The 13,675-nt window shown below is 43.1% G+C and overlaps 1 protein-coding gene across 6 annotated transcripts in view; it reads left to right on the top strand.

Annotated features, from left to right (window-relative positions):
• The first annotated feature begins 27 nt into the window (after window positions 1–27).
• IARS1 (isoleucyl-tRNA synthetase 1) overlaps window positions 28–13,675 on the top strand; it is a 221,617-nt gene continuing 207,969 nt past the window's right edge. For 2 of the 6 annotated variants that reach the window (XM_030569123.1, XM_030569118.1), the window contains exons 1-2: window positions 7,007–7,093; window positions 12,169–12,259. The gene's annotated coding sequence lies outside the window, so the exon portion shown is untranslated. The other 4 variants (XM_030569119.1, XM_030569121.1, XM_030569120.1 and 1 more) reach the window with 4 other exon arrangements.

Below are 13,675 nucleotides of genomic sequence, written 5' to 3' on the forward strand. Positions count from 1 at the left end.
AGTGAGTGCGGAGGGCGTCCTTTCCTCAACCTCCCCACACTCACCGGTGGCGGGTAGTGGAGCAGTCCAGCCCCAGCCCGCTCTACTCCGCCAGCTCCTAGCCACGGCGCTCTGCTTCCTGGTGCAGGTGAGTACGGGGGGGCATCCTTTCCCCAACCTCCCCGCACTCACCGGCGGTGGGAAGTGGAGCGCTGCGGCTGGGAGGTGGCGGAGTGGAGTGGGCTGGGGCCGTGTTGCTCCGCTTTCCGCCACAGGTGAGTGTGGAGGGCATCCTTTCCCCAACCTCCCTGCACTCACCGGCAGTGGGAAGCAGAGCAGCCCAGCCCCAGCCCGCTCTACTCCACCAGCTCCCAGCCGCGGCACTCTGCTTCCCGCTGCAGGTGACTATGGGGCCTTTCCCCAACCCCCCAGTGACATGGCTGGGGCTGGGGCAGGGGCAAGGAAAGTGGAGCGTGCTGGGGCCACATCGCTCTGCTTCCTGCTGCAGATAAGTGCGGGGGGGGGTGTCCTTTCCCCAAACTCCCCGCACTCACCAGCAGCAGGAAGCAAAGTGCCGTGGCTGGGAGATGGGAGTGGGGCAGGCTGGGGCCACGTTGCTCCGCTTCCGTGAGAGCCTGTAAGGGGATGGGGTCCTGGGGGTGATTAGAGACAGGGGTCTCTGGAGGGGGTGGTCAGAGAACGGGGCAGGGGGGCAAAGCAAGTTCGATATATCGCGGTCTCGCCTATAACATAAGATTTTTTGTCTCCTGAGGATCGCGGTTATATCGGGGTAGAGGTGTAGTTATTTCTACAAGTACAATAAAGTATTGTAAGTGTATATTACTCTGATTTTCCTCAAATGAGGAAGCTGATGCACAGAGACAAAGTGCCTTCCTTAGGCCAAACACAATTCAATTTGAGGGTGAGGATAACTAAAAAGTTCGTGACTCAAACATGTACTCATGCATTCCTCCAAACTGTCCTGCTTCTCATTTGGTTGACAAATGTAAAATATAATAGATAAAATAGATTTGACCTCAGATTTCAAATTCAAGGCAGAAGAGACCTACCATCACTGCCTCAGGCAAAAACTTGTCTGAACTGATGGGCTTTGCACCAGGCCTTGAAGGTCGAGATAAATAGGAAGAACAAATTTCAGAGAGAAAGGGCCATTGATGAAAACTTCCTATTCCTAGTCTCAAATGTAGGGAACAAAAGTGAAAAACAGAATGTAAACATGTTGGTGATAGTTGAAAACAGCTTGATTTCACATTTAAGTGCACATAGGTATGCACACCCATTAACAGCCTTACAAAGCATTATATAATCATTCCCTCATCATTGTGGAGATATAGTGCTTCCTAGTGGTTTTTAAAACATTAGCAATGTGCCCTGCTGCAAATGAGTTTTGAGTATATGTTTCTATTGTATAGGTATTAAATGTGTAAATAAAGAGCTCTTTCCTCTTTTTTTTTCTCTTTAGTGCAACATTTTCTCATACTTCACAATCAGTGGATGATGCCAATATTATAACATTTGTTGGTGAGTGGAGAGGAATTACAATTCTCAAGAGTATTAAAAACCAAAAACTCTGGTTAGATAGATGGAGCCTGAGGTAGGGTGGGAACTGGAATACAGTGAGAGAGAAGTTAGTGGTAACCCGGAAGGGAGCTGGAAGTAGCTGAAACATAGTCACTATAACTATAACATAGTCAGCTGAAACTAAGGGACACATCAAGTGGATTTGGCAGGGTAGATTGTTAGGAACAGAGTTGAGGGAGGAAAGGGTAGAGTGGGTACAACCTGGGAGAACTGGGCTAGGGAACTGGTAGAGAGACCACCAGGCGAAGAAGGAGCAGCCCACAAAGAGATAGAATATAGGGCTGTGATAGGTAATGTAAGGTGGCATGGACTTAGAAGGATGGCCAGGAATAGTGGAGAAGAAGGGTTGCTGTGGTTGCACTGCTACCAACAGCAGCGCAGATGTAAGTGTAGCAGTACCACAACCCCCTCTATAGTAACCATGTGACACCTCCCCAACTCCTTTTTGGGTCAGGATCCCTACAATTGCAGCACCATGAAATTTCAGATTTAAATAGCTGAAATCATGAAATTTACTATTTTTTAAAACCCTATGCCCATGAAATTGACCAAAATGGACTATAAATTTGGTAGGGCCCTATTTATTATATATAGTGGAGCAGTAATTTCTTACCTAGTCATTGACAGCAACAATGGAGAAACAATCCCAATACATCACAGAACGAATTGCACAGGTAGCTAGCAGCAATTTACTTCTAATTACAGGAAACATTTTAATAATTAGCCTCATCAATATTATAAAGCTAATGAAATCCAATGTAGTATTTCAAATGTTAGTGTCTGTATTGCTTTGTTGTGAGCTGTAAGGACAAGATTGTGGATCTTACAACAAAATCACCAAGAGGCCATATTAAACACTTTTACCCTTACATTACTTGGTTCTTCTTTACAAATTCTGACAACTGCAATGTGCTTACCTCACAGTTACTAGCTCAGGGATCAGCAGCCTTTCAGAAGTGGTGTGCTGAGTCTTCATTTATTCACTCTGATTTAAGGTTTCATGTGTCAGTAATACATTTTAACATTTTTAGAAGGTCTCTTTCTATAAGTCTATAATATATAACTAAAATATTGTTGTATGTAAAGTAAATAAGGTTTTTAAAATGTTTACGAAGCTTCTTTTAAAATTAAATTAAAACGCAGAGCCCTCCGGACTGGTTGCCAGGACATGGGCAGTGTGAGTGCCACTGAAAAACAGCTCACATGCCGCCTTTGGCACAGATGCCATAGGTTGCCTACCCCTGTATTAGTTTAACTACATCTCTGACAGCCTCCTGGTCTATTTGTGCATAATTTCTCAGGCCTCAGGCTGTCACTTCCATCTTGGGTGGAATTGCATGACTTTCCCACTGTCAGACTGGGCAGTTGCTAGTGGGTTGAAGTTCCCTAGTACAAACTGTGATTACTTCAGCAGACATCATTTGGCAAAGACCATGTAGCGTTGTTCCTTCCAAGAGCAATGACAGAGATATATACAGTGACCAGACAGTCTCTTTAAAGCAAAGTATTAAATTTTTTAGAACAAAGCATTTCTGAGAAAACATTTTAAAAATAATAACAGACTATAGTCATATCTACTTCTCCCTAAGGCTTAATATTCCCTGGAACTAGGAAGGCCCAACTTCTTTAGAGAGACTGACTACCTATAGTCTTTCTATATCAACTTGTCTCCCTAGATAGCTTCTAACAAGCAACCCCATAGCTCTCCAGAGAATTGCTTTTTATCTGGTTTCATAGTGGTAGCCGTGTTAGTCTGTATCAGCAAAAAGAACAAGTACTTGTGGCACCTTAGTCCTGGTCTACACTACACGTTTAAACCGATTTTAGCAGCATTAAACCAATTTAACGTCGCACCTGTCCACACTACGAGGCCCTTTATATCGATATAAAGGGCTCTTTAAATTGGTTTCTGTACTCCTCTCCAATGAGAGGAGTAGCACTAAAATCGGTATTACCATATCGGATTAGGGTTAGTGTGGTCGCAAATAGATGGTATTAGCCTCCGGGCGGTATCCCACAGTGCACCACTGTGACCGCTCTGGACAGCAACCTGAAGTTGGATGCAGTGGCCAGGTAAACAGGAAAAGCCCCGCGAACTTTTGAATTACGTTTCCTGTTTGCCCAGCGTGGAGCTCTGATCAGCACGGGTGGCGATGCAGTCCCAAATCCAAAAAGAGCTCCAGCATGGACTGTATGGGAGATACTGGATCTGATCGCTGTATGGGGAGACAAGTCTGTTCTATCAGAGCTCTGTTACAGAAGATGAAATGCCAAAGCGTTTGAAAAAAATCTCCAGGCTACACAGTGCTGCGTGACAAGCGTAATGGAAAGCCAAAGAATCAAATGGACGCTCATGGAGGGAGGGAGGGGGTACTGAGGACTCCAGCTATCCCACAGTCCACAGCAGTCTCCGAAAACTATTTGCATTCTTGGCTGAGCTCCCAGTCCCTGTAGGTTCAAAGGCATTATCCGGCGTGGTTCAGGGCATAGCTCGTCAATTTACTCCCTCTCCCCACCACGTGAAAGAAAAGAGAAAGAAATCGTTTCTTGACTTTTTTCAATGTCACCCTATGTCTACTGAATGCTGGTGGTAGACGCGATGCTGCAGCAGTGAAGAGCAGTATCTGCTCTTCTCCCCTCCCCGATAGATGGTACAGAATGGCTGGTAACCGTCCTCATCATAGCAATGGGGGCTGAGCTCCATCAGCCCCCTCCCTTTCATGTGTAAAGAAAAGATTCTGTACTGCCTGGACTATCATAGCAGCGGGATGCTGAGCTCCTCTCCCCTGCACCGCTTAATGTCCTGCCTGGCATGTCATAGCAGCTGGAGGCTGCTTCCCCCTCATTTTATCTCACTAACAAGTCACTGTTTCTTATTCCTGCATTATTCCTGCATTCTTTATAACTTCATGACACAAATGGGGGGACACTGCCATGGTAGCCCAGGAAGGTTGGGGGAGGAGGGAAGCAATGGGTGGGTTTGTTGCAGGGGCACCCCCCGTGAATGGCATGCAGCTCATCATTTCTGCAGGATCTGACACAGAGCAGCTGTGCTCTCTGATACACTGGTTCTCTAGTACACTTGCCCAATATTCTAGGCAGGACTGACTCTATTTTTAGAAACCATAAAGGAGGGATTGACTTGGGGAGTCATTCCCATTTTTGCCTTTGCGCCCCCGGCCAACCTCAGCCAGGGGCACCCATGATAGCAGCAGATAGTACAGAACAACTGATAACCGTTTCTGCTATCATGCAAAAGCAAACGAATGCTGCTGTGTAGCGCTGCAGTAACGCCTCTGTCAGCGGCATCCAGTACACATGCGGTGACAGTAAAAAAAAAAGCTGAACGGGCTCCATGGTTGCCGTGCTATGGCGTCTGCCAGGGCAATCCAGGGAAAAACGGCGCAAAATGATTGTCTGCCATTGTTTTCCTGGAGGAAGGAATGAGTGACGACATTTAGCCAGAACCACCCGCGACAATGATTTTTGCCCCATCAAGCACTGGGATCTCAACCCAGAATTCCAAGGGGCGGGGGAGACAGCGGGAACTATGGGATAGCTACCCCAGTGCAACGCTCCGGAAATCGACGCTAGCCTCGGACCATGGACGCACACTGCCGAATTAATGTGCTTAGTGTGGCCTTGTGCACTCGACTTTATACAATCTGTTTTACAAAACTGGTTTATATAAAATCGGACTAATCCTGTAGTGTACACATGCCCTTAGAGACTAACAAATTTATTTGAGCATAAGTTTTTGTGGGCTAAAAACCACTTCATAGGATGTGCATCTGATGAAGTGGTTTTTAGCCCACTAAAGCTTATGCTCAGGGACGGCTCCAGGCACCAGCCCAGCAAGCAGGTGCTTGGGGCAGCCAAGGGAGAGAGGCGGCAGCTCCGGCTCTTCAGCAGTGGGTCCCTCACTCCTTCTGAGAATGAAGGACCAGCCACTGAATTGCTGCCGAAGCCTGAACCACCGGTGGTAGTGCCAGAGATTGCGATCGTGGCTCTTTTTTTCCCCTCTCCTTTTTGCTGCTTGGGGTGGCAAAAATCCTGGAGCCGACCCTGCTTATGCTCGAATAAATGTGTTAGTCTATAAGGTGCCACAAGTACTCCTTGTTCTTTTTGCTTTTTAATTGTTCCTTTGATCTCCAGGTCCTAGCTTTTTCAATTTGTCAGAGACAGGATCCTTGAAACTAACAGCTTGATGCATAATCTTTCTAGTGAGTGCTGGTAAGTCCTCACTTAGATCTGTTATGTTGCTTTCCTATTTGTTCCTCCCATGGACCCCTATTCAGTCTGATCAATTCAATCAAACAGGCAATTCTAATAACACACCATACAGTAAGGATATCTCACCAACCAATACACTTTCAGTGTGAATAAAATTATTGGACCTCATTATTTTTAGATTATTCCTAGCACTATTCCATCACAACTCACCATTGAAAAAACTGTTCATGCGTCACCCATTTGCCAATTATTTGGTGGCTTTGAGGAGTGCTGATCTCCATTCACCTAGTATCAATACTGAGAAAAAATAAAATGGAGGCACTCTTATAGGGAATCTTAAGAAACCTCCAAAGTCACAAGTGATTTGCATGTAGGCAGGGAAGTTAGGGAAGCTTCCACTCTAAATCGGCATTCAGCAACTCAACATCCAGTTTTCCAAATAAGGCTTGTATTTTATTGTATTCTGTATCTCTGTGGCTTGTATGACCATTTGCTAAATAGCAAGCTTGTCTAAGAAACTGGTTCTTGCACACACTCCTTGTGCTCTAGCCAGCCCAATTCAGTGTACGTGTAGGAGTCATACAAAAAAAACAGGATGGAGAGAGCAAAATTCGGATGAAAAGTACAGTAACGAGCAAAACAACAAAGATAGATTGGAGATGGGGCAGAGGGAAGAAGGGAAGCAGAGAAGGATGGAAATAAATCAATTGAAACTATATCGTATTCCTCGGGTGCCTCTTATGCCAGCCTAGCTTTTGCGGGTACACACTGTATGTGTGCAGGAGGCCTGTCCCCCCTGCAGAGCAGAGCCCTCTGCTGAATTAGACCTGTCGTTTAGCATGGAATCCGTGTCTGAAGCTGCGGAGCGCGCGGTTTGCAGCTGCAGGGAGCCCCAGCCGCACGCGCGGTGTGTCAGAACTGCGGCTGTCAACACGACTCGGGTGCAGCACCGAGCACCAGCCTATTTCCCTCTGTCACGTGTGGGGCCTCCCAGGAAACGCCCCTACAACACCCAGGCGTGGTTCCAAGGCCACTCACGTCACTTCTACCCTCCTTCCTTTTCCTCGCCCTAGCTCTTCAGGGCGTCACATCCCCCATGATTTACAGTTACCAACAGATCCGCTTGGCCAATCAGAGGCTGCCTTGTTGCGGTCTGTGTATGGAGTGCGGTGATTGGCTACAGCAGCCAGGCGTGTCCCTTTGCTTCCTGTCATGCTTTCTTTTGGTTGCATCATTATTAGCCGGCCGGTTGGCGGGGCAGTGGAGGGCGAGGTGACTGGTGAGCGCAGGGAGCAGGATGAGCGAGCGAGCGGGTTAGCCGGAGGCGGGGTGGAGCGGCGCTGTGCAGAGGGGCTCAGCTGGCCATTCACTCGCAGGGATTTGGTGCAGTGGACCCCTCCCCCCCGTGGTACAGGCTGTTGGGGTGGGGACTGAGCATGAGGGGGGTTGTGCCTAGGAGGTGAGGGGAGCGCTGGGCCTTAGCAGTGACTGGAGGGAGGGATGTGCGCGTGGGAGGGGACATGTGCCAGTTCTTGAGGGGTTAACAGGTTGTCTGGGCCCCACGCAGGGCCCTATAGGGGAAGCTGTGAGTGCCTGTTCTTAAGGGGTTCTGGGTTTGTGCTAGTAACGGAAGGAAGATTGGGTAGGACTGTGTCTGTGCCCAGTTCTTGAGGGGGTAGATGGTTAAGTCCAAAGCAGACTGTCAAGAATTACAGAGGGCTCTAACAAACCTGGGTGACAGGGCAACAAAATGGTAGCTGAAATTCAGTGTTGAGAAATGCTGTTGATAAATGCAAAGTAATGCACATGGAAAACATAATTCCAAGTATTTATGCTAAATGATGGGGTTTAAATTAGCTGTTACCGCTCAACAGAGAAATCATGGAATTATCCTGGATAGTTTTCTGAAAACATCTGTTCAATGTGCAGCAATAATAAAAAAAAAAAAAGCTAACAAAATGTTAGGAGCCATTAGGAAAAGGATAGATAATAAGACAGAAAATATAATGCCACTATATAAATCCATGGTACAGCCATCCGTCACCTTGAATACTGCACGCAGTTCTCGTCACCCCATTTCAAAAAAGATATATTTGAAATGGAAAAGATAGAGAAAAGGCAACAAAAATGATTAAGGGTATAGAACAGCTTCTGTATGAGAAGAGATCAAAAAGACTGGAACTATTCAGCTTGGAAAAGAGATGACTAAGGGGGGATATGACAGAGGTCTATACAATTGTGAATGATGTGTAGAAAGTGAATAAGAAAATGTTATTTACTCCCTCACATAACCCAAGAACCTGGGGTCATCCAATAAAATTAATAGGCAGTAGGTTTAAAACAAACAAGGGGAAGTACTGCACACAGTCAGCTTGTGGAACTTGTTGCCAGGGGATGAGGTGAAGGCTAGAACTACAACTGGGTTCAAAAAAAGAATTAGAGACCTTCATGCAGGATAGGTGCATCAATGGCTATTAGCCAAGATGTTGAGGATACAAGTCCATGCTGTGGGTGTTCCTAAGCCTCTTACTGACAGGTGCTAGGACTGGACAATAGGGGATGGCTCTGTTGATTGCCCTTTTCTGTTTTTATCCCTTTGAAGCAGCTGGCATTGGCTACTGCCAGAAGACAGGATACAGGGCTAGATGGACCATTGGTCTGACCCAGTATGGCCGATCTTATGTTCTTAACCTTTATCCCTGACAGTAAAGGGAAACTGCTAATAATGAATACAGTAGTCCAATTATTGCATTATAAGGAAACATGCATTGGTAATAACTTTGAAGTTAGTAAAACTAATATTTTAGAAAGTCTAATTTTGTCCTTATTATTATTGCTACTTGCTTTATATGTTTCTCTCGGCTTAGAAAGTGAAAATCAATGAAGCCAGTTTCTTTCTGAGGTTCCCAAAACTGCAATGTTCAAGTGGCAAACAATGCCTGGATGGTAAAGATATCTGTGTAATATATGGGAACTTTAAATTGTCAATGCCTTCTTAATTTTAGAAATTTGAGATTATAATAGGCCTCATGTTTTACTAAACTTCCATGAATTTGATATTTATTCTTTACTCACTGGTATTTTTAAAGATCTGTAGAATGTAGATACCTGTTTCCCTATCACCAAGTAAGCAACAGGTCAAGGAATTAACCAAATAATGCTGGATAAAGAAACTAACATTTCTTGCAAAGTTGAGTACATTGTAAGCATTCTACTTGTGCTGGCAAGTTAAGGGAAATATACTCTTAAGGAAGGCTGACATTTGACTGGTTTAACTGTAATGAATTTGACACTTTTCCTCTGGGGGAAAGTTACCCAGATGCCCCCTTTGATCTGGAATAAGCATCTTTAAGAACGACCATACTGGGTCAGACCAAAGGTCCATCTAGCCCAGTAGCCTGTCTTCTGACAGTGGACAATGCCAGGTGCTCGAGAGGGAATGAACGGAACAGGTAATCATCAAGTGATCCATCCTCTCTTGCCAATTCCCAGCTTCTGGCAAAGGGAGGCTAGGGATACATTTCTGCCCTTCCTGGCTAATAGCCATTGATTGACCCATCCTCCATGAGTTTATCTAGTTCTTTTTTTAGACCTGTTATAGTCTTGGCCTTCACAAGATCCTCTGACAAGAAATTCCACAGGTTGACTATGTGTTGTGTGAAGAAATACGTCTTTTTGTTTGTTTTAAACCTGTTGCCTATTAATTTCATTTGGTGACTCCTAGTTCTTGTGTTATGAGGAGTAAATAACACTTCTTCACACCAATCACAATTTTATAGATTTACTTCAATGTATGCCCCCCTTAGTCGTCTCTTTTCCAAGCTTAAAAAGTCCCAGTCTTATTAATCTCTCCTCATATGGCAGATGCTCCATACTCTAATAATGTTTGTTTGGCCCTTTTCTTAACCTTTTTCAATTCTAATATATCTTTTTTTGAAATGGGGCGACTACATCTGCACGCAGTATTCAAGATGTGGGCATACCAAGGATTTAAATAGTGGCAATATGATATTTTCTATCTTATTATCTATCCCTTTCTTAATGATTCCCAACATTCTGTTTGTTTTTTTGACTGCTGCTGCACACTGAGTGGATGTTTTCAGAGAACTATCCACAATGACTCCAAGATCTCTTTCTTGAACGGTAACAGCTAATTTAGACCCTATCATTTTATACATATAATTGGGATTTTTACTACTTTTGTTTTGTTGGTGAGATGACATGAGGCTATTGTTGGAAATAGCAATATCATAAGAACTATAGCATTAACCAAATCTTGGCCATTGTTTTTATCTGTTAGATGAAGTGACTTGCTGTCAGTCCCTTCAGTGAAGGATCTTTCTTGGTTTTGTTTGTCTGATGAAGCTACTATAAAGAATGAAAAATTTGCAACCGTAGTTGTAGAATGAAGAGATAAATTGAAGTAACTGTATGCAGGGATTTTTAGGTAGATAGGTGTAAACTTTGTACATTTCTTTAACAGTTTGGCCTTTATCATAGTATTTCTTTAATTGGTTCTATGTGTTCTGAGGCATTTCAACATTATTACTGGAAGGAATGTGGCTATAGTTATTTTAGACAGTGTTGCATCTTGTGTGATGTCTTATTGGGATGAAATCAAGTCCTTTTTTTTTTCTTCCCTTTCTGGGTTCTGCCATAAATCTCTGCTTGCATTTCAATCATTTTCCCATATTGGGATTCAAAAATTCACATTAATCATAATAAGTTTAAATCTCTAATTGGTAGGGCTAAAACACAGAGAGTGCTATTTTAGATATAGCTTGCTGTAGGAAAGTTGAGATCCCTAATTTATCACTCCTGCAGTTTCACTAAGAGTTGCATCGTTATAAGCTTCAGACAAGGTTTAGGCATATCTACCACCACATGATCTATCTCTGCTCTAAATAGGGTGAAAAGGTCCACATCCTATACTGCAGTCTCCATCATTGCTACCACCAGCCAAGCTGTTTTGAGGAAGGATTGTTTGCCAGTTTTTCCTAGTGTAGGTGCAACCTCAGTATGTTGGAGTATCACACACAGTTTCTGGGTGGCTATCTGGAAAGTTCTAGTATGGGAAGAAAAATCATTTATGGAAAACTTTCTACAAGATTAGTCTTGAATTAGCAGCTATGTGATGAGATGTGGACAATGCTGCTTAGAATGGAACAGAATAACTCAGCCAGAAGAGATGGGTTTTGTAGTCTAAGCATAAGATTTGAAATACATGCTGGAACTGCATGTTGAGAGCCTGATATGGCTGGCTGAGTCCTTCATCTTGATGACACAGATACATTGTGTTGTACTGTTTTATTCGCCACTTGACCCTTTAGTATAAGACATTGCCACACAGCCAACTTGCTTTTAAATCAAAGATCCTGTGATATCCTTTGCTGTTGGACAAATTCCTTCTCCACACGCACGCTAAATTGTATCAGAGGGATAGCCGTGTTCATCTGGATCTGTAAAAAGCAGCAAAGAATCCTGTGGCACCTTATAGACTAACAGACGTTTTGGAGCATGAGCTTTCGTGGGTGAATTCCCACTTCGCTAGATGCACTTCGTATTCACCCACGAAGCTCATGCTCCAAAATGTCTGTTAGTCTATAAGCTGCCACAGGATTCTTTGCTGATATTAAATTGTGCTGTTCACAGGTTGTCTACCTGGCTCTTACCCTCAATTCTAGCAGTGGTGGATTTTCAGTGTTGAGATGTGGTAGTATTTCATTTGCTTAACTCAGAATGTGCTCAACACTGTGATTCAAAAAGTTTTCAGCCTAAAAGAGACAGAAAATGGGACATGCTGGGTGTCCAGTTTTAATTTTTTTTTCAAAGTTATTTACTCATATGTCAATCTTCAGGAGGTGTTTGTATAAGGGGAAGGTGGAGATTTGAACTAGCCTGGGGAGGGAATTTCATGTGTGTGGAATCAGGCATGGACTAGAGAGTGGGAGAAGATGAATAGAGCATGAATGATCACATCATGACATATGAAGGTGATGTGGAACTTGACTTTAAGATAGCTGAAGTCAGTGGGAATCTTTGGATCAGACCTATAGTTAGGGTTCTATAGGACTTTAGAAACTAACTGATAGTGATAAAAATGTTTATAACGTATTTTGATTGTAACATTTTACTTTTTTCCTCATTTTCAATACTTTGGGTTGCAGCTATGGGAAAAAGTGATTCGTAATCTTTTTAGTTCACAACCCACAAAGTGACTGAAATATGTTAAATCCACCGTGCTAAATTATTTGAATTATATTAATGTTATAATTAAATTATTGATATATTTTAAATAAAATTTTAGTAGGCACTTGATTTTAATGCTTATGTAATTATATTTCCATGTTCTAGGTAAGAAGGCTATTTGTCTATGTTAACTGTAGCACCATCAGTACAGATTGAAGAACGCCATTCCCACTGAATGTTGTCTCCTTTTAAAAAAGTATGTTAAAAATTTATTTCCTGGTAGTATGTTATTACATTTAATTTGTTACTTTCAGTAATAGCACTAAATAGTGAAGTAAAGAAGACATAAGAGAGACAGCAAAATCATAGTACTCGTACAAATGTATATATATAATATATATATCAAAATCTTATTTCTTTCTTAAATAATTAACACATAGCTAAGTGTTTCATTCTGTGTGGAAATGTTGTCTCACCAAAAGTAGGTATAGAGAAATTTCCACAATAAAATACTCTCACATCACTAGCAAAACAATAATTTCCGCCTGCAAAGTTACATCAGTAAACTCAGAAAGTAATCATGTTGTTTTTGTTGCTTTGTGTATATCTTTTTGGTTGCTTGAGGTTTTCTGTCCTGAGCCATTTTATCATATTGATGCCTGGCTTGTATTGGAGACTGATGGTATTTTAACAATATCTATTTTTTTACTTACGTGATTTTAGCAGCATTAAGTTCTTCACTTACGATGCAAGGCTTCCTCTTGGTATCAGTTCTGATAGATCCAGTGTACACTGCTTTTAAAACATTTTTGGAGAGAGAAGTAACCTTTTGAAAAGAGCTTCTCATTTAGGAAGTCAGTTAAACTCTGAAAAATTCAACTTGCTTGGTTTCATGCTTTCATGCCAGCCGAATGAGAGAGACACCTCTATCTCGATATAACGCTGTCCTTGGGAACCAAAAAATCTTACCACGTTATAGGTGAAACTGCGTTATATTAAACTTACTTTGAGCCACCGAAGTGCGCAGCCCCACCCCTCCGGGAGCGCTGCTTTTACCGCGTTATGTCTGAATTAGTGTTATATCAGGTCACGTTATATCGAGGTAGAGATGCATTAAAAACAAAAACTGTTTTGACCAGTAAAAGTAGAGCCAAAATCCATACAGCTTTTATAGTCACTCTGCTTAAGACACTTGTTACAGACCCCTGGGGTACAACCTGGACCTGTTGGACCACTGTGCCCCCTTAACTCTCCAGTCTGGGCTGTGCTGTCTCTTAAAATGCTATGTTAATGACAAGCAGCAAACTCCTCCAGTTGTTGCGATCACTCAGCCATCAACATGCGGGGAGACACCCAGCCAAATTGCATGAATGTTCTCTAAGCAACTCATGAACTGCACACAGGGAGAGATGAGCAAACTCACCCCCTGACCCAGCCTCGCACCTCATGCTGCTCATGACCTTCTCTTGAACAATGCAAACTCATTAATTAGTTTGCCACTTCATCAAAGGATAGTGGACATGCACCAGCCTTTGTAATCTGAGCAGATCCCCCAGGCACTTAGGACAAACTCACTGTTTATGGATAAACAGCAAAATAAGATTATTAACTACAGAAAGATAGATTATAAGTGGTAGGCAGAGAGGTCGGGGTTGGTTATATAAGGAATACA

This window comes from Gopherus evgoodei, chromosome 7 (assembly GCF_007399415.2).
Source record: "Gopherus evgoodei ecotype Sinaloan lineage chromosome 7, rGopEvg1_v1.p, whole genome shotgun sequence".
NCBI lineage: Eukaryota > Metazoa > Chordata > Testudines > Testudinidae > Gopherus > Gopherus evgoodei.